The sequence below is a fragment of the Macaca mulatta genome, chromosome 12, assembly GCF_049350105.2.
Source record: "Macaca mulatta isolate MMU2019108-1 chromosome 12, T2T-MMU8v2.0, whole genome shotgun sequence".
Classification (NCBI taxonomy): Eukaryota; Metazoa; Chordata; class Mammalia; order Primates; family Cercopithecidae; genus Macaca; species Macaca mulatta.
The window spans coordinates 136,183,071-136,204,887 of record NC_133417.1 but is presented as its reverse complement, the minus strand read 5'-3'; the positions used below and the strand labels follow the sequence as shown (position 1 = coordinate 136,204,887).

General features: G+C 47.6%; 1 protein-coding gene and 1 pseudogene across 1 annotated transcript in view; one reads left to right on the top strand and one right to left on the bottom strand.

The window, feature by feature from the left end:
• Nucleotides 1-21,817, top strand: part of GPR55 (G protein-coupled receptor 55) — a 45,889-nt gene that overhangs the window by 2,598 nt on the left and 21,474 nt on the right. The window lies entirely within an intron of this gene.
• LOC100425230 (cytochrome c oxidase assembly protein COX20, mitochondrial pseudogene) lies at nucleotides 356-1,681 on the bottom strand (annotated as a pseudogene).

Genomic DNA, 21,817 nt, shown 5'->3' with positions numbered 1-21,817 from the left:
ACAGGGTGACTATAGTCAATAATAACTTAACTGAACATTTAAAAATAACTAAAAGAGTATAATTGGATTGTTTGTAACAGAGAGGATAAATGCTTGAGGGGAATGGATACCCCATTCTCCATGATTTTACAATTGCATGTCTGTATTAAAACATCTCATATATTCCATAAATATATACGCCTACTTTGTACCCATAAATAGTTTTAAAAAAAATTTTAAAGTTAGGTTTACAAATAATGAGACTAACATTACATGCCTGCTGATGTGATAACAGTAGTACTCTCTTATGTGTGGTTTCACTATCCTGAGTTTTAGCCACAGCCTGAAAATATTCAATTTAAAACTTCACAAACAATTCAAAAGTTTTATTTATTTATTACAACTTAAACAAATTTTATTTACTTGATTGAGACCTTATTGTATGCAAAATGTTTTTCGTGGTTGAGCTTAGCTTTGTTCACACTGACCTGAGGGAGTCTGGTTTTCTCTGCTCAAGGTTGTTCAACTGCTGCCGTTGCCCTTGGTTTGTTTTCTTTCAGGATCAAGGTGGGTACTTTCATATAATATCTTATTTTTCATTCCTTCTCTGGCAATTCTTCCCTGGATTCTTTGCTTTGCATAATTGTATCTACAGTGAAACCAGCATCCCAAAGTCACTAAGATAAATCCTCCTACTCCAACATCACCTGATCTTCTAATTCTACTAGTTAACAACAATAAAAAAGAAAAAAAAGTCCAAAGCCAGCCACAACAGATCGTAATGAACCATACAATATTGAATCCCGGGCACAGGGAATATTTTCAACACCGAAAATGCCTAGGAGCTTAAAGAGCTTCCCCTTCGCGGGCTCGCCGGGCTCCGGCGCCGCGGCCATGGGGACGACTCCGCGCCTCCACCCGCCCAGCACCGCCTGCGCCGCGGGAGAGGAAGACCGGCCAGCCGCGCCCCTCCCCGTCCCCAAAAATTCACTAGTTTTAAATCACGCGCTGTTCTGAGCAGCGCAATGAAATCTCTGGCTGCCCCACTCCATCCTGCTCAGGATGTGAATCACCCCTTTGTCCCGCGTATCCATGCTGGAGACACCACCAGCCGTTAGTCACTAGCCCGTTCAGCCGTCTAGCTTATCACATCGACTGTCAAGGAATTGCAGTGCCTGTGTTCTAGGAACCCTTATTTTACTAAATAATGGCCCCAAAGCACAAGCGTAGTGAAGCCGGTAATTCAGATATGCCAAAGAGAAGCCCTCAAGTGCCTCTTGTAAGGGAAAAGGCAAAAGTTCCCAACTTAAGAAACAAAATCATTTGCTGAGATTGCCAAAATCTATGGTCAGAATAAAATTTCTAACTGTGAAATTGTAAAGAAAGAAAAAGAATGTGTGCTGGTTTTGCTGTTGTACCTCAAACTGCAAAAGTTATGACCACAGTGCGTGATAAGTGCTCAGTTAAGACGAAAAAGGCATTACATTCGTGGGTGGAAGACCTGAACAGAAACTTCTTGTGATTGGCGACAGTCAGGCTTGGTACTCTCTGCAGTTTCAGGCATCCACAGGGGATCTTAGAACCGAAAAAAAAAAAGAAAAAAGTTTTCATTTGAATTACATCATGAGGCAGTAATTAGGCAAATAGAGATTGCAGAATAGTCCATTAGGCTCTGCAAGAATGTCAATGACATGAAAGACAAAAAAAGGTGGGAAGACAGCTCTAGATGAAAAGGTATTAAACAGTCAAATACAATGTGTGAACCCTGATTAGATGCAAGACAAAGATTTTTTTAAAATACAGATTATTAGATAATATTGTATCCACGTTAAACGTTAAATTTCTTCATTGTGACCATGGTATTGGGTTATGTAAGAGAATGTTCTTCTTTTAGGAGCTGCAGGTGAAGTATTTAGGGGTGAAGTGAGCATATGTCTGCAACTTACTCCAAATGCTTCAGCAAAAAAAAAAAAAATATATATATATATTTATATATATATTTTTATATATATATATTTATATATATATATTTTTATATATATATATTTATATATATATATTTTATATATATATAGTGAAGGGTAAATGGGTGTTTAACTGCTTCTCAACTTTTCTGCAAGTCTGATATTTAAAAAAATTAACAGATGGCCAGGAGTTCACGCCTATAATCCCAACACTTTGAGAGGCCGAGGCAGGTGGATTACTTGAGGTCAGGAGTTCAAGACCAGCCTGGCCAACATGGTGAAACTTCCATCTCTACTAAAAATACAAAAAATTAGCCAGGTGTGGTGGTGCGTGTCTATAGTCCCAGGTACTTGGGAGGCTGAGGCAGGAAAATCGTTTGAACCCAAGAGGCGGAGGTTGCAGTGAGCTGAGATTTTATCACTGCACTGCAACAGAGCGAGGGTCTATCTCAATAAATCAATAAATAAAGTAAATAAAATAAATGTGGTAATAAAATCTTGCTTTCAGGTGAACGTTAGAACAGGACCTCCCACTGTCCTAGCTATTGGGATTCTCCGAAGGAGAATTAGGAATCCTCTAGTTTAAAGACACCAGTGTAGTTGGGTATGGCAGCTCATGCCTATAATCTCAGCGTTTTGGAAGGCTGAGGAGGGAGGATCACTTGAGGCCAGGAGCCTGAGACCAAACTTGGCAACATAGTGAGACCCTGATTCTACAGAAAAATTTAAAATTAGCCAGATGTGGTGTCACACGCCTGTAGCCCCAGCTACTTAGAGGGCTGAGGTGGGAGGATTGCTTGAGCCCGGGAGCTCAAGGCTGCAGTGAGCCGTGATCACACCACTGCAGGCACACTCCAGCCTGGGCGATGCAACAAGACCCTGTCAAACAAAACAAAACAAAACAAAACAAGACAAAAAGACATTGGTATAATATTTTCTGGCTGCATTTTCCGATGTGAGTCTCCTTTACGGTCTACCATGTTAAGTGTAATCATTCTCTACACTTGAATTGCATTTGGTTTTGCTTTACAATTCTAAGAAGTTGCCATTGAGCGGATGTTTAATCAGCCCTTGAGTAGTGATACTGCTAATGTGGGACTAAATTCCATCACTGCAACTGTCTTAACAGGCTGAAGAAAATGTGAGGTGAGAAAAGCCTGTGTTTGGGTTGTGGGAATTATGTACAATTATATAAGTTGAGCAAGGAATCTGTGTGAAAGCCACTTTCTTTCCTAAGAGCATCTGATCCACTGTCACATGTGCCCGTAACAAGGCCTCAGATATGCTGTCACATCAAGGAGACATGGAAAATAGGAAGTCAAGACCTTTCTACTGGATAAAAATGAGGAGAAATTTCCTTAAGGAAATAACACAAAATCATTAGACAGCTAACAACATTTGTTGTTTGCATTATCTGACAAAATTTCAACAGTGGATTGTGAATTATTCTTTTCTTTACCACTCAAAGTAGATGGAGATTATAATTTCACAGAAATGGTGTATTGAGTTGGGATGCTAGCTCTTGGTGACAGAATTACCGTCACATAGTAAAGGGATAAACATAGTGGGAGGAATTAAAAAGATGACTCTGTCCTTAACTGTAATTGCATCAAGGGATGACATGTTAGTTTCTTTTCACTTGCCATTTCCAATTGTTAGGTGAGGACTGCTTAGAAGACTATATTAAGGATTCCTGGGGCACTCCAGGCCCAGGGAGGAAGAGTACAGTAATTGATTAGTGATGTCTGTCATGATTTTTTTTGAAAGAGTGCAAGTGGCATGGAAGTCATTTGTGCTAACTTTGAATTCCAAACACAAACTAAATTGAATGCTTAAAAAACACTAACACCTTCAAGAAAGGATTTATTAAAGTAATGATTAGTGGCCATGGTTAGTGGGTACAAAAAAACAGAAAGAATAAACAAGACCTAGTATTTGATAGCACAACAGGGTGACTATAGTCAATAACATTTAATTGTACATTTAAAAATAACTAAAAGAGTATAACTGAATTATTTGTAACACAAAGGATGAATGCTTTAGTTGATGGATACCTCATTTACCCAGATGTGATTATTACACATTGTATGCCTATATTAAAATCTCATGTACCCCATAAATATATATATCTACTATTACCCACAAAAAATAAAAATAAAAAGTTTAAGGCCAGGAGGCTTCTGCCAGTGGCATGGAAAGGAGGGAACTAAGACTGAAGTCTGAAAGCCAAGCTTTAAATCCAACAGGAAATGAACTAGAAGAGAGTTAAGCCAAGTCCTCTTCAGGACACAGAATGACAGCCAGCCCAGAGCAGGGGCTTGGCTCTGTCACTGTGGAAACACAGAGAAAGCTCTGGCTTGGACGGGGTTTTGGCAGTGCCATCTACACTGTGTCAGGGGAGTGGGCAAGAAGACCAGGTGCAAGGATGCATGTGGCCCACCTGATGCCAGGGGCAGCTGTTGTGGGCACGATTACGGAGCTGCATAGCCAGGGCTGTGAAACCTTTGCATCTCGGAACTTGCTCAGAAGCCCTCTGTTATGATTTGGCTTTCTGGGTGTTTTGACTTGAGCAAGACAAGGTCCTGTTGATCAGAAGCCAGTGGGAAGCTGTGGTTTCCAGAATGAGCTCAGCTAACATAAGCTTGCTCCACAGGCCTGCTCATCAGACCTTGGAGCCCCCCAGGCTGAGGACTCTCCTTGGGAATCCCCCACTAGGAAGGTGGTTCCAGGAGACTGGGGTGGTGGAGGGTACTGCCAGCCTTCTTCTCCTGGCCATGTGCAGACTCACACCTACTCACGTTCCTGGTTTTTAAGAAGATCCAGACTGGACAGACGTGTATCCTGGATGCTTCCAGCCTCTCCAGCTTCCTAGGAGATTCTGCTCTTCAGTGCCCTCATTATGGTCAACTCAGGGACACAGGATGTGCAGGTTTTTGCCAGGTTCTTGTCCCCTGATAGTGTCTGGGAAGTTGTGTTTATTTCCCCTTCCTGCTGTAGCACATTGCCGTATATTAAGTGGCTTAAAATAACACAAATTTATTATCTTACAGTTCTGTAGATTAGAAGCCCAACACAAGTCTCACTGGGCTAAAATCAGGGTGCTGGCAGCACTGTGTTCTCCTGGAGGCTCTAGGGGAGAACCTGTTTCTCTGCCTTTCCAGCTTCCAGAGCCGGTTCTGCCTGCAGCCCTTGGCTCATCGCCCCTTCTTCCGTCTTCAAGTCCAGTAACAGTGGATTGAGTCCTTCTCACATCCTATCCCTCTGTCTCTTCTGCCCCACTCTCTACCTTCAAGAACTCTTGTGATTACATTGGGCCTACCAGGATAATCCAGGATAATTGGCAACCTTAATTCCATTGACAACCTTAATTTGCCATGTAATTGAACATACTCACCGGTTCTTGAGATTTGTACCTGGACATATTGGGATGGGGGAGATTATTTTGCCCACCTCAGAAACCCCGAACGATGCTCCAGGATCCACACAACCACTGCCCCTACCTGGTTGCTGGTCACTTTAGCCAGCCACCTCTCCTTCCTTCCTTCTGGCCACCAGGGAACTCACTTTTCTGGGATGCACATGCTTCCTGAGCCACTGCATCCAAGGATGGACCCAAGCATCACTCTAATTCCCCAAGGCCCAGATGAAACAGAGGAAACCATTTTCATTGTGACAACTGGCAGCAAAGGTCCTCATAGCTGGGAAACACCTTGGCAACTGTTAGGACAGATGGTGGAGCAGAGGCAGTGGACATCGGCAGGCACCTGGGCCACCACGCAGAGGCTTCAGCTGCTGTGAGGGAGGAAAGAGGAGGGGTAGAGAGAAGGGCCAGGAAGGCAGAAGGTGAGAGAAGCCTGCCTGCAAGAGGCTGGCTCCTGTGGGGGCCGGCCTTGGGATGTTCCGCGGGGACAGGGCAGCCGTGGGCCATTTCAGCTGTGCAGATGCCCGATGGAAGCTTGTGCTTCTGTGATGTGACATCTCCCTGTCTCTCTGCAGTCCCTGAGCTTCAGAAATGCCCATGACACCTTGAGGGCAGGGGGGGTCTCTATAGGACTCCCGGAAGAGGAGACAAGTGACTGACAAGCAGCACCATGGGAAAAGCAGAGGCCGTGGAGGTGTCAGCAGTCCTGCCCTGGGAATGTGTGGAAAACTTGGGAGGGCATTGGCCATCCCCAGACCACACAACGGGACATCCTACGGAGGGCTGTGGCCTTCCTTAGCCCTCTGGGCTCACAATGAGCCAACCTCATGTAGAGTTCAAGGCATGGCCAGGCTCCAGCTGACTTCTGGATCACACCTGCTAAGACCAGGCAGTACCTCTTAATCCAATATTATTACTGAAGGCTTGGGCATAAGAGGAGAGGATCTTAGTACAGAGGGAGTATTCCAAAGTACTCACCTGGATTGTGGTTCCCGGCACACAAGCTGCACCTGCCCTCAGGCTTCTTTCTCCCTATAGGCCTTGGCCTGCTACCTGCAGGAGAGTTTGCCCACGTGTCCTGATGAGAGTTCAGGTGACCATGTCATCTCTATCTTTGAAGTCCAGTAACCCCCCTCCCTTCCCAAATGTACCTTCTCTTGCCAGGTGTGGTAGCTCACATCTGTAATCCCAGTACTTGGGAGGTCGAGGCAGGAAGATAGTTTGAGTCAGGAGTTTGAGATCAGCCTGGGCAGCACAGCAAGATCCCCGTCTCTATAAAAATTTGTTTAAAAAAATTAGCTGGGCATGGTGGTATGTATCTGTAGTCCTGGCTGCTCAGGAGGCTGAGGTAAGAGGATCGCCTGAGCCCAGGAGGTTAAAGTTGCAGGGAGCCATGATTGTGCCATTGCCCTCCAGCTTGGGCAACAGAGCAAGACCCTGTCTCACAAAAAAACAAAACAAAAACAAACAAACAAACAAAAAAACCAAAAAACCCAAACAACAATAACAACAAAAACCCACAGATGTACCTTCTCTGGGCCTAATGAAAGGGAAAAAAAATCCCTGCTTACACTCAGTTGTCAAGATCCCAGGCAACTTCAAGTTGTTAATAGCACAAAGTGGAGCTGTCAGCCTTTTGCACTCCTCTGGGTCAAAGGGTAGGCTATTTTTAAGGCCTCTGGTGCGCGTTGCCAAGTTGCCTTCTAGAAACCACATGAGGCTGCCCTCCTCCCTAGACATCTGCCAGCACTAAGCGTTGCCATCTAATAAATCTCTGCCAAGTTGGTATGAAAATATCTCATTTTCATTTTTAGTCCTTTGATTACGTGTGTATATTTTTAAAATATGCATATTGTTTCAGGGAAACACTCTCAAACCATGTTTTTCCTCTGTTCTCACACACCACAACAACAGTCAGCAACACAGAAGGAGACTTCTGGGACCAGATGTGTGGGCGGTTGTCCCACCAAGCCGCGGACAGCAGTGGGGTGTCCTCCAGTTCAATTCCAACACTGTCTACCTGGAGATAGTCTTACAGCCCACAGGTTGAGGGCTCAGTCCCAAGACTATCCCCGACCCGGACGCAAGTCTGGACTTCGGAACTTCTGACCGACCAGCTTCAAGTTGGGGTTCCCACAACCCCCTCTTTGGGTTTGATCAATTTGCTGGAGTGGCTCACAGAACTCACGGAAATACTTAACATTCGCCAGTTGATTCTAAAGGATATTACAAAGGATACAGGTGAAGAGATGCACAGGGCAAGGTATAGGGGAAGGGGCATGGAGCTTCCAGGAACCTCCGTGAGCTCAGCTCTCCGGAAGCTCTCTGAACCCTGTCCTCTTGGGGTTTTTACGGAAGCTTCATGGTGTCAGCGTTCCTTAGCTCAGGGCGTAGGACAGAACCCTCTGGGGAGAGTCTTAAGACCCACAATCAGAAAGGCGGGGAGAGACACGAGTCCTGCCCGGTGGCAGATGAAAGGAGAGCAGGAGAAGGCCAGAGAGCTTCTGTTTCCTGAGGCCCAACACAGCCACTGTCATAACACGAGACTGTAACAAGGGCTATGGGGGTTCCGAGCCAGGAACTGTGGGCAAAAGCCAACACGTGTGTACTTATCATAACACCACACATGTCACTTCTTGTGAATGATATTAGTAATAATGAAAAACCTGTTTCAAATGTCACTAATCTCTATTTAGATGTGAGAAAAAATGTTTGATTTAGGTGAAGCAGAGAAGGTTTCATTATCAGTGCAGCTCTTGTTATGAGGTCTGAGGCTGGAGTAGGGGAAAGAAGAGCAAAACAAGAGAAAAACAAAGAGGGGAAAGAGAAGAAGAGAAGAAAATAAAAGTGGCAAGAAGAGATAAAAAGACAAAAAAGCCAATTGCTCTGTGCCTTGTCCTGGGTGCCATGCCTGGGAGACAGGCAGGTAGGCGATGGGCTGAACAAGGCCTGCTCAGCACACCCTGCATTCTGCCACATCATGTACAGGCCAGTGGTTCCCAAACCATGTGGCTTCAGGACCCCTTTACACTCTTAAAAAGTGTTAAGGATCTCAAAAAGCTCTTGTCTATGTAGATATCTATCAGGGTTTCCCATGTTAGAAATTAAAACAAAGAAACTGGCTGGGCATGGTGGCTCACGCCGGTAATCCCAGCACCTGGGGAGGCTGAGGCGGGTGGATCACGATGTTAGGCATTCGAGAACAGCCTGGCCAACATGGTGAAACCCTGTCTCTACTAAAAATACAAAAAAAATTAGCTGGGCGTGGTGGTGGGTGCCTGTAGTCCCAGCTACTCAGGAGGCTGAGGCAGGAGAATGGTGTGAACTTGGGACGCGGAGGTTGCAGTGAGCTGAGATCGCGCCACTGCACTCCAGCCTGGGTGACAGAGCAAGACTCTGTCTCAAAAAAAAAAAAAAAAAAAAAGAAACTATATTATTTACATAAATAACATTTTTAATTAAAAGTTATATTTTTCAAAGCAAAATAAATTTAGTGAGAAGAGAAGCATTATTTCTACATTTCCACAAATCTCTGTGATGCTGGGCTTCGTGAAAGATGGTTGGCCTCTCCTATCTCTATTCAATCTACTGCGGCATCACACAGCATAGAGCCTCCGGAAAACTCCACTGTACACTCACTAAAGGGAGAGAGTGGAAAAGGAAGTACTAACAACATTTTATTATTATTATGAAAATAGTTTTGACCTTGTGGATCCCCAGAAAGCGTACCAAGACCACCCTTCCCCCAAGAGTGCCTGAGCCACACTTTGAGAAGCGCTGATCTAGGCCGGGGAATTGATGGAATCCACCCCATTCTTCCCAGGAAGGCAATCTTACAATAGCTATCAAGAGCCATAAAAGCAGGCTCACGCCTGTAATCCCAGCACATTGGGAGGCCAAGGCGGGTGGATCACAAGGTCAGGAATTTGAGACCAGCCTGGTCAACATGGTGAAAACCCCGTATCTACTAAAAATGCAAAAATTATCCATGCGTGGTGGTGGGTGCCTGTAATCCCAGCTACTTGAGAGGCTGAGGCAGGAAAATCGCTTGAACCCGGGTGGCAGAGGTTGCAGTGAGCCAAGATTGTGCCATTGCACTCCAGCCTGGGTGGAAGAGTGAAACTGCGTCTCAAAGAAAACAAACAAAACAAACAAACAAAGACAAGAGCCATAAAAGCATTAGGCCTGTTGATGTAGTGATTCCCCTTCGGGGACTATATTTTATATTTATTAATTTTATTTTTTGAGACAGGGTCTCAGTCTGTCACTCAGGCTGGAGTGCAGTGGCACCGTCCCAACTCACTGCAGCCTTGACCTCCCTGACTCAGATGATCCTCCCACCTCAGCCTCCCGAGGAGCTAGGACTACAGGCACATGCCACCAAACCTGACTATTTTTTGTAAAGATAGGGTCTCCCTATGTTTCCCGGGCTGGTCTCGAGCTCCTGAGCTCAAGCAACCCTCCTGCCTCTGCTTCCCAAAGTGCTGGGATTACAGGCGTGAGCCATCTCGCCCAACCCTCAGGGAATATATTTTAAAACAATAATTCCCAAAAGAAGGAAAAACTACCTAAATGACCTATAATTGGGGAATGATTAAATAAATGCTGGCATGTACATTTAATAGAATATTATGTGGCTTAAAAGGATAATGATGAAGACTCTGCACTGGCGTGGAAGGAATATCTACAGCTCTAAGTGAAAAAATCCGAATTATGTAACTGACTCTTCACCATGCCTGCCAGTCTCATGCTGGTTCTGCCTGTAAACAAAGCCTCAAAGGCGATGAGAGAGAGTAGGTTCCATATATAGGGTAGGGACTATGGGAGAATTTTTCCTTCTCTTTTTGGTTTATTTTGATTTATTTAGTATATATTTTTTTGCAATTAGTGAAAACAAAAATCAAGACTCTCGAATCTGTCTTGCTTCCCCAGGTCAATGTGGTTGGGAGGTGTGTGGAGAGCAGCCACCCAGACCCAGAGGTCGGGAGGCGGGGAGGGAGGAAGGAGTGGGGGAGGCTCTGAGTGGGGAAGTCAGGCCTGGAGGGGCTGATAGCTCACTTGGTTCTAAATTCCTTTTCAGTGCTGACTGAGAAAGCTCTGCTAAGCAACTGTTGTGAGAGGCCTGCGGGAGACACAGACCAAGCATAGGGGCTGTGCTTTGCCTCACCAAGGGAGGAAGCTGGGGGTGGCGCACGGGTGGGCGGTGGTGGCAACTGTAGCACCCAAGACTTCTTGGAGAGAACTGAAGTCAGGGGCCACACTCATGTTACAGAGGAGCCGGGCGGCATTGCAGGCTTCATCCGCTGATGGGGAGCTTGACAGACACCAAAGCCTCCGGGGCCTGCTGAGGCGGGATGCAGTTTCTGCTTAGGTAGGACAGGGCCAGATTTGTATTTTAGGAAGCCTCGCTGTAGCTGGGTGCAGGCTATGTTAGGAGTTGGAGTGAGGGACCAGTTGAAGTTGAACACAAGGTACTTAAAAAAAATAGCACTAAAAATCTGGGTGTGGTGGTCGACACTTGTAATTCCAGCACTTTGGGAGGCTGAGGTGGGAAGATTGCTTGAGCGCAGGAGTTCAAGACCATCCTGGGCAATATAGTAAGACCTAGTCTCTACAAAAGTTAAAAATTAGCCTGGCATGGTGGTGTGCCCCTGTGGTCCCAGCTACTTGGGAGGTTGAGGCAGGAGGATTGCTTGAGCCTGGGAGGTAGAGGCTGCCGTAAGCTATGATTGGGCTACTGCACTCTAGCCTGAGAGACAGAGTGAGACCCTGTCTCAAAAAAAAAAAAAAAAAAAGAGGTCACATAGTTGACCAACAGACACTCCCTCCTGGGGTAGGGAGGATGGGATGAGCTTTATTCCCTTGAGCTAAAAATGTAACCAGGGTCCCAATTACACCTTGCAACTTAGATGCAGTCTTCTAGAATTGCAAATGTGCTCTTTCATCGTGCTCTTGCCCTTTGCATTGGAGCCCAGTTGGTTGGTGCAAGTCCAAGGTGCAGAAGGCAGGCTCCAGCTTCACTGCTGCAGCACACCTAACTAACCTCAGTAAGATCGCCCCATAACCAACAAAACTCCGGTGGTGCTGACCAAGGGGAGACTGCTACGTAAACTGGGTTGTTGGCAGCCAGGCAGTTTCCCCCATCTATAGTGGAAAGCAGCGATTTGCCAGCTAGTGGCTCTTGCTGGCTTGGGCATGAGGAAGGGATGGAAGGTGTGGGTCTGTGGTGTGGCCAGTGTAATGGGGCTGTCAGAAAGTTGAATATGCTAAAGTCAAACATAGGAAATGAGCAATAGGGTTAGTTCATCATGAACCTATCTCAATTCTTATTTACTTTTCGGGGTTCACTAAAATATGATGTGATTAAGATGTTCTGCTCTCTAGTTTGGGGTGTGTCTCAAAGAACCCCAGTAGACTCCTAAAGGGCCACATGAGCACCCCCAGCCACAGCTGCCTTGCCCTGGCCCCTGCCCCCGATAGGCCCTGGAGGTCCCTAAAAGGTCTGATGGGCTAGGCCTGCTTTCTTCTAGCTCTGCCAGAGAGGAAGCTTGGCCCCAACTATGGCCTGGTTCAGGTGTGGGCTGCAATGGGAACTTGTCCCGTGCTACTGGGACATCCCGCTCAGCTTCCACAACCATCAGCTTCTGCCAGTCTCATTTCACTGATCTCTAGTTCATTGATCTCTACCCTCCACCACTTACACTGACCTCATGGCATCTTAGCTTAATACTACAGGGTGCATCTCTTCTGATGAGGACACTTTTTTCTCCACACTCTCTGGTCCCCAGTTTTGTTAAGGTACAAATGACAGAAATTGGATATGCGAATGATGCAGAGGGTGATGTTTTGATATATGTATACACTGGGAAATGATTAAATCAAGCTAATGAACACATCCATCAATCACATAATTATCCTTTTGCGTGCGTGGTAAGAACATTTCAAATCTACTCTTGTAGCAATTTCCAAGTTTACAATACAGAACTATTAACTACAGTCACCATGCTACTATATACAATAGATCTCCAGAACGTATTCCTGTTAACTGAAACACCTTTGACCAATATCTCCCGGTTCCACATCCTCCCCAGCCCTCCAGCCCCTGGCAGCCCCCATCCTATTCCCTGCTTCTGGGAGTTTGACTTCTTTAAATTCCACATATAAGTGAGGTCATGTAGTATGTGTCTTTCTTAGTCTGGCTTATTTCACTGAGCAGAATGTCCTCTGGGTTCATTTATGTTGTCACGAATGACAAGATTCCCTTTTTTAATGGCTAAATAATATTTCTTTGTGTATATGTTTTTAATCCATTAATCCACTGATGGACACTTAGCTGATTCCCTATCTTGGTTATTGTGAATACAAAAGACACTTTTTAATGCAACTACCATGCCATCATCTTAGCTAACACAATTAAAAGTCAATCTGTAGACTGGGCACGGTGGCTCACCCCTGTAATCCCAGCACTTTGGGAGGCCAAGGTGGGCAGATCAAGAGGTTAGGAGATTGAGACCATCCTGGCTAACATGGTGAAACCCCGTCTCTACTAAAAATACAAAAAATTAACCAGGTGTGGTGGCGGGCGCCTGTAGTCCCAGCTACTCGGGAGGCTGAGACAGGAGAATGGCGTGAACCCGGGAGGCAGAGCTTGCAGTGAGCCGAGATCGCACCACTGCACTCCAGCCTGGGCAACAGAGCAAGATTCCATCTCCAAAAAAAAATAAATAAATAAAAAGTAAATCTGTAATATTGTCTACCACAAAATCCATATTCAGATTCCTCCACTGTGTCAAAACTGTCTTTTTATGACTGGTTTGTTCAAATGAGGGCTCAAATGAGGGCGTGGATTGCATTCTTTCAGAGTCACCCCTTTTCTTCTCCTTTCCTTTTCATGTCATTGATTTGTTGGAGAAACTGGATCATTGTCTGGGAGCGATTCTCAATGTCCAGCACTTGCCCTTGGAAAGTCCTCCACGCAGGAGGCAGCTGCCTCCCGGAACTCAGTCCTCTCTCAGCCTCTTTCCACCTCAAATCCCAGCCACACACTCGCCACCCACGTCCGCGCTTCATTCTGTGAATTTGACTTTCCTCTCCCCTGCCGCCATCTTTTTGCACAGATTGCCTTAGCCTGTCTGTCTTCTGTAGTCTTCTATCTGCTTTGTCCACGACCAGAATTTGTTACTACCAAGGAGGGCCAGCAGACACAAATCCTTCCCTTAGAGGCTGGTGGGAGGAAGGCAGGCAGCTCCCAGCCCCACGGTGAGACTCCTGCTCCTGCTTCATGGAGGGCAATGCGCTGGAACCTTACCTGGTTCTTCCCCGGGCAGCGAGTGCCGGTGGCTGGGACAGCATCTATGTCCATTGTCGCATCTGCAGGGCCTAGCTCAGCGCCTGGCACTTGCAGGGCATCAAGAATGATTCTTGGACGGCTGAACTATGAGCAAGAAGGCAGGCAATGGGGCCTTCCTTGTTGTCTTTGATGCAGTAAGAATCAGGATGAACAAGCGGAATGTGAATTTGTTATCTTTATTTTTAATTTTCGCGGTACATAGTGAGTGTCTGTATTTATGGGGTACATGAGATCAAAGTAAATTTGTGACAAAGCATTCAGTTATATTCTTTCCACTCCTGAATGATTGTCTTCACCTGCAGTTAAAGCAAATCATGCTGTAGGACGCCACTGTTGAGTCATTCTCCTGGGGCTCCCACAGACACGGCATTCTCGTTTTCACTCTGAGAATTAAATCTTGTGCCGGGTGTCATAGTCATCTCTGCTGTGGACATTTCCCTCTGAACTAATCCGCAAAGGTTACTGGAATCCACGGCTCCTCCAACTCCCTCCGCAGGCTTTCTCCCCTTCCCTTCCACGCTTCCAGGGTTTGCCTGGGCATCCGAGTCTCTACACTGGTGAAGCAGGCACAGCTGTCAGGTCACAGACTCACGTGTGCAGAACCATAGCTTCTGGCTCATCAAGCTCATGGAAGTCCCGGGGACAATCATGTGGGTACACGTGGGAGGGAGGTGGATTTGCCCCTTTCCACACCACAGCTTTGCCCTGTCCAATGTCCAGTGGTGGGTAATTTCCACTGCTGACCTGGGAAGTCTCCTCGAGGTCCTCTCTGGGACCCCGCGTCTGGGACCAAGATGCTGTTGTGTGTGTAATGAATAGCAGAAGGATCTTCATGGAGAGGCTTCTCACCTGACTGATCTCGCTGGTCCTCCTCCTGGGCTAGGGCCAGGGAGAAGAGGGACAGCCCGAGGGCCCCTTCCTAAGACAGACCCCGTGTTAGGCCATTCTTATGATGCTATAAAGAAATACCTGAGGCTGGATAATTTATAAAGAAAAGAGGTTTAATTGGTTCCCAGTTCTGTAGACTTTATACGAAGTGTGGTGCCGGCACCTGCCCTGTTTCGAATGAGACCTTGCTTGCAATTTTGGCAGAAGGCGAAGAGGGAGCCGGCATCTCACCTGACCAGAGTGGGAGCAAGAGGAGGGGCGGGGAAGTGCCGCACACTTTCAAACAGCCAGATCTCGCAAGAAGGAACTCGCTACTGAGAGGACAGCACCAAGGGGAGGGCGCAAGATCATTCATGAGAAATCCACCCCCATAATCTAACCCCCTCCACCACGCCCCGCCTCCAGCACTGGGGATGACAGTTCAACATGAGATCTAGAGGGGACAACACCCAAACTCCGTCAGAACCCTGAACAGGGATAGCTCTTAGCTCTCCAGGCTCTTGCTCTGTGACCTACTCTGGCATTGTTGCCTCTCTTACTTGGCCCCCCCCTGGGGCTGGGGATGCCCGGAGACAAACATGGGTACTGCTGCTCCTGCCAGGAAATTCCTGAGCCCAGACATCTCTTAGCACCCATGCCCAGGGCTGGCTGGGCTTCTTGGCCCTCCGTGAAGGGGCTAGGGGGAGAGGGGAGGAGGTGCACAGGAAGGAGGGGCTGCTCTGGAAGGCAATAGCCAACCAAGCTCTCGAGCAGTCTCTGGGCGGGGAGCCAGCCAGCCAGGATGCTGTCCTGCTGGCTCCGGGTATAAATGGGCCTTGACCTGGCTCTAGCCCAAGCACTGCCCGGGAAGGCCTCTGCTGGGGCCTCAGTTTCCACCTCTCTACAATGGGTACAGTTCTGCTACAGAGAGCGCTCTCTCTCTCCTCTCTCTCTTTTCTCTTGTTTTTTGGTGGAGTTAAGCCAAATGAGCACCTGGGATCTTTATTTACTCTCTGATCCCAGCATCCCCAGCCCCAGTCAAACTGCTCCAGTCTTTCCTTCAAGTGAAAAGCCATCAGGAAATACCAATATTTTTCTAAGCAATATAAAATATTTGTTAAAACTGTCTCACAGAAACACACGGTAAGAGACCAGGTTCTGTAGGGCTGGCTCAACCTTTTTTTTTGTTTGTTTGTTTTTTGTCATCTGGTTACAGAAAGAGAACTTTGATTGTATTTCTTACAAAGTTTAGAAGGAGTAAAAGGTATTACATGGTCTTTCAAAAAAAAATGATTCCATATAAAGCCCACCCTGATGGCCTCACTTCCTCAAATGGCATTTAAGGGGGCCCTTGCCTGGCTGGCTTCTTTTTATGTGATGTTTCACACAAACCCCCAATTATTAGTATGAGAATGAGTCTAACCATTTTTTTTTCTGAGACAGAATCTTGCTCTGTCTCCCAGGCTGGAGTACAGTGGTGTGATCATGCCTCACTGCACCCTTAATCTCCTGTGCTTAAGTGATCCACCCAAGTAGGTGGGACCACAAGTGCACACCACCATGTCCAGCTCGTTTTTTTTTTTTTTTTTTTTGGTAGAGATGATGGTCCCAATATATTGTCTAGGCTGGTCTCAAACTCCTGAGCTCAAGTAATCCTCCTTCCTCTGCCTCCCAAATTGCAGGGATTATAGGCGTGAGCCACTGTGCCCCAAATTTTAAAATAGTTAAATATCTTGTTTTACTGAGCAGATTTTCTCTATTCTGTTTGGTGGTTGTGGCAGCATCTGTGTTTTGTAGTTGACAGAAATTAGCATGAACATTCTCCTAGATGAGGTCTCTACTGCTTGTCTTTTTGAATGAGCCAGGGCAAGACTTTTTTCAATGGTTTACATTTTTACCCCAAATCTACAAAACAAATAATCACAATTTATCATAGAAAACGTTTTTTTGGTGACTGTTGGAAATAAATGCTCAGTGCCACAAAGAAGAATCAGCACTCCAGCAAAAAGCTCTCTCAGCAAGGCAATTTACTTCTGCAGAAGCGTGTAACTTGAGCCAATCTCGATCACAAGAGCACACCCATTAGCTGGGATTGGACCGCACAATCTAAGCTAACCCGATTGGCTAAGGTTTCAAATTGAATAGGGTCAATTAGGCAGGAAGGTAGAGGCTGCCCGTTACTGGGAGGGAAGGCATGTCTGGAGTGGTCTGGGTGCCGCAAAGGCAGGAGGGTTATTTATAGAACAGGTAGCTAGGAGACAAGGAAGTACAAGGAAGTTGGTCTTAAGAAACAAAGAATAGGGACCTGAAGCTTTTTGTAAAGGAATTTATCATCTCTGACAGTAACAATGCCTCACTCTCTTGTGCAGACTGGAGTGCACTGGCACAATCACGACTCACCATAGCCTCTAACTCCTGGATTCAAGTGATCCTTCCATCTCAGCCTCCCAAGTAGCTAGGACCAGAAGTGTGCACCACCACACCCGGCTAATTAAAAAAAATTTTGTAGAGACAGGGTCTTACTATGTTGTTGCCCAGGCTGGTCTCAAACTCCTGGCCTCAAGCAATCCTCCCACCTCAGCCTCCCAAAATGCTGGGATTACAGGTGTGAGCCACTGTGCCTGGCCTAGAATACATTTTTTTACTTAATGTTTCCAGTCGTACAGCCCAGCTGAAAATCAGAATCATTTTATTCAAGGAAACCTATTATGTTTTAAAGTGTATTAATAAACTTAGGAGACTAGGGAGGTAAGAGGAAGACTAGAGAAACAGTATTTGACGTAGGAAATCTGACTCAGGTTAGATCAAGAGTCCTGACTTCTATTCCTTTGTATACAAGCATAAAAAGAAGAATCATAAATATAAACTACTTTCCCCTTAGCCTCCAACCAAACAACTTAGTCAGCTTTTGACAACTTGAGTAATAACTCAAAAGAAATTCTAATAATTCATTTTTGTATTAAGACAACTGTCACCAGACTTATCTCTGGGGATCATCCCGGCCCCAAGGGTTTTTATAGACAACTACCTTTCATGAGCCTAAATCTACATATTGGACACTCTCCTTGGTCCCCTTTGAGCCACTCCTGCAGGAGGAACCTCTATAGACATTGCTGCTGTCCAACAGGATGTTTGTATCAGTCCATTCCCATGCTGCTAATAAACACATACCCAAGATTGGGTAATTTATAAAGAAAACAGGTTTAATTGACTCACAGTTCAGCATGGCTGGGGAGGCCTTAGGAAACTTATAATCAGGTGGAAGGGGAAGCAAACATGTCCTTCTTCACATGGCATCATAAGAAAAGTGCCGAGCAAAGTGGGGAAAGCCCCTTAAAAAACCATCAAACCATCAGATCTCGTGAGAACTCACTATCATGAGAACAGGATGAGAGTAACAGCCCCCATGATTCAATTACCTCCCACCAGGTCCCTCCCACGACATGTGGGGATTATGAGAACTACAATTCAAGATGAGATTTGGGTGGGGACACAGCCAAACCATATCATTGTTCTTGGTTTCCTCTGCCAAGATTCAGTACTGGCCACTGGCTTACCTTCAAGGCTCCTTCACATACTGGCCAGCCTTTGTCTGGAATCTTCCTTTGGCTTTTGCAATTCTCCAACCTCTGACTAACTCTTTTCCACCTTTGTGGGTTCCAGTCTCTCTGCCAACCTCTTTAATATTCTCTTCCCCAGAGTTCACTCTTTATTTTCTCACACTGCATGTTATTTCACAAGCTTCCTCCATCATCCTGATACTGATGACTCCCCAGTATATACAAGGTGGGCATCCAAAGTCCAAAAATCCAAAATCAAAAATGCTCCAAATCTAAAACTTTTTGTGCACCAACATGCACTCAAGGAAAATGCTCATTGGAGCACTTCAGATTTTGGTTTTAGGATGCTCAGCCAGTAAGTATAATGCAAATCCCAACTCTCAAAAAATCCAAAATCCAAAACACTTCTTTTTCCAAGCATTTCTGACAAAGGATACTGAACCTGTATCTCCATTCCCCTGTGTTCGTATTTCATACCCTCCGGTCCAAAATGGAAACCCTGTCCTCCCAGCCCAATCCCAGAGCCCAGGGCTGCATCTCCTTTCGAATTGCCCCATGATCCATCTAGAGCATGCCTATGCGAGTCTCTGGGGGTGTGTGCGTGTTGATATCTGGATGAGTGCGCACAGTTCCAGCTGTGAGCCTGTGAAGGCCTGAGAGAAGACCACAACACACAGCACAATTGTGCAAAACCCTGGGACTCAAGCAGTTGGGCAAAACCCCTTTTACAGCCAAAGCAAGTCACTCACTCAAGGCCCCCTAGGAGCTTCAGAAGGAAAGACTTCCTGATGGAGAAAATAATAAACAGGTCCATGGAGCCCGTCAGCCTTCGCTCCCTCGACCCCTCATCCAGGGGTCTGCACTGGGGCTGGGAGTGGCTGCCGGGCTGGGACCACACGCTCTAGTTCCTGAGACGCGCCTGCCTCTGTGTAAACTGGGGCCCCTTTTCTGATGTGTTCCAGGCAGCCTGAACTAACACACAGCCCCTTTGTCTGACCGCAGCGCCAGGAGCCTCTTCTTGGAAATGTGGTCACGATAGTGCTGAGGCCGGGGGTCCTGCCAGCCATCTCTGAGGGAGAGGAAAAGTGCCCCTCACCCCAGGCGTTTCCTCTGAGACCCGTGTGTCTCTGGCATGAAGGGGCTTGTGTGTCACTTGTCCGGGTGGTAGGAAGGGGTTAATTCTTGTGTCTCCTGGCAGCCAGAGAGGCTCTGGGCACCCTAGGCACAGTCAGCAGAATGCAGGGGTCCTGGGTGGGGTGAGGGAAGCTCAACCCAAAAGGACAATGCCCTTCCTCGGTGGCTGGAGCCAGGGCAGGAGCCCCTGACTGAAGAGAGGGCTCAATTCCCAAAGCTCCCTTGCCGACCTGCAGTGACCGGCTCTTCACTCTTAGGGACTATCCGGGTTTAACACTGAAGGTCCGGAGCCCCCCAGGAGCCCCGTTCGTCCTGGGCAAACCAGAACAGATGGTGATCCTCACCCCATCCCGTATAACAGACAGGGCCACCTCCAGGCGCCCGGATGCTAACCTTCCCGAGGGGAGACTGACTCCTGCCCAGAGGTTACCCCAGGCCCCAGCATGGAGTGGGCCCTCGGGGACGAGGCGGCCGGGCTCTAAGCGTTTCGCTGAGCACCTGGGCTGGGCCAGGCTGGCTGTCCCTGGTTCTTCTGACCTGTGTCCTCCTTCCCCTGGGACCAAGAGCTCTGGGTTGGGGCTTTCAGTGGATATGCGTGCTGTTCACAGAGGTGGTCGTCTCACATTTGGTCCCTGGAACTAACCCCCATCCTTGTGGGGAAGAAAGAGCAGCTGTGCTGGGGTCGGAGAGAGGCCGGGAACCAGAAACCCGGAATCGGTACTTGGTACTCGTTCCACGGCTTTTGGTGAGAGGTGCAGTGAGGTGCTGGCCCTGATGCAGACCTAGGTTTTGTGATTCCTGAGCCAGGGCTGGGTTAGAAGTCGCCACACTCAGTCAGCCTTTTGTGTTGTAGGGGCAGGTGGAGAAACAGCCCGTGCAGGGAGGGGTCTCTCCAAATGGGTAGCCCATATGCTGAGGCCTGTGCCGCTGGGGGCAGTCCAGTCTGTTAGCACTGGAAAGGAGGGTTGAAGAGGTAGACAAAGAAAGCACCCTAACCCCAGGTGACAATAGAGGCAAGGAGAGGGAGGCAGGAAGTGACCATAGCCTGACCCAGCACCTCTGGGGTGGCCACTGGAAGCTTTGGGGTGACAGCAGATGTGACCTCAGAAACTGAAGTCAAGAACTTTGGGGACTGAGATCTTGGGGAAGACCTGGTAATGCCTCTCCTACCGGACACAGCCCCTGCATCCTGCATCCTCCACCCCCACAGCAGAGCCTCACCCTGCTGCCACTGCCCCCTGCCAAGGGATCCCCAGCCCTGCCTCCTGGAGATGCTGGCTTCCGCGCGTGGGGAGTGCTGCCCGTGCAGGGACCGCTGCTCCTGGATAAGGGGTAAGCCCTGTAAGGAGAGAGGCCCTGAGTCCCCTGAGTCCAGCCACCACCTCTATGGCCGTTCTGAAAGCCTGAGGGGACTAAGGGTGGACACAAAAGGAGGTTGTTCTAGTTTCTTTGGCCTCTGGACCAACCTGAGGAGGGACAGCTACCCACTGCTACAGGCTAGTCCCCAGGTGGCTGAGAGCTCCCTTGGAGATGGGGGCTTTCTGGAGGGCCTGCCAGGCTGCCCAGCAGCTGCACACCGTGGGCTGCCCCCTGTGTTCAGTAGGTTCCTGAATTCCCCTGGCAGTCATTGACCTCAGCCACCACTTTCAAAGAGGCCAGATATCTTCAATTGCTAAAGGGGATTATCAGGGCCCCGAGTTGGGGGGTTTGGGAACACGCACCTTCCTGTCTTTGTGGGCACCTAGGGGGCAGGGTGTCAGTCCTCAGGGACTTGGCAAAGGCTCCAGAAACGGGCTTTGTGTGGTGTGGCACCCAGCTGACTGTGCAGGGGAGTCATCCGGGCTCAATGTATAAGTGGGGCTTGGTGGTCGGATGTGGTGGTTCACACCTGTAATCCCAGCACTTTGGGAGGCCGGGATCAGGGGTTGCTTGAGTCCAGGAGTCCGAGACCAGCCTGGGCAACATGGCGAAACCCCATCTCTATTTTTACAAAAAATAAAATAAAATAAGTGGGGCTTGGGAACAGAAGTGTTCCCGACAGAATGGGAGGGGAGAGAGCAGATGGGAGACATAGGGTGGGGCCTGGGGCAAGTCCCTGCCTAGCCCAGCTCTTGGAGCTCAACCCTTTGTGTCTGTCTCCAGGTCACACCTGGAGGATTGGAGCAGAGGGCGGGGGACAGGTGCTGCTCATCTTCCTCTCTTGGCCTCTCCTTCCTAAGTTCCCCTGCCTTCCTCTCTCTGTTGGGGCTTCCTCTGATTTTTCCTTGGGTCATGAGGGTCCCATTATCAATGTTACTCCTTTTTTTTTTTTTTTTTTCTCCTTCAAATAGATCCAGTAGGGGAGACAAAGGCAGGCATAAATCAATGAGGAATTCGGGCCTCAGTCACCGCTTGAGTACCAGGCACTTCCTGGGTGCGCTTACCCCTGTTACCGTGCCGACTCCTAAAACAGCGTTTTCTGAGACAGGTACTGTCGTCTTCTTCAGCACCACTGCCTGGTCCCCAGGAGATGATCCACAAACATTTTTTGATTGAATGGATG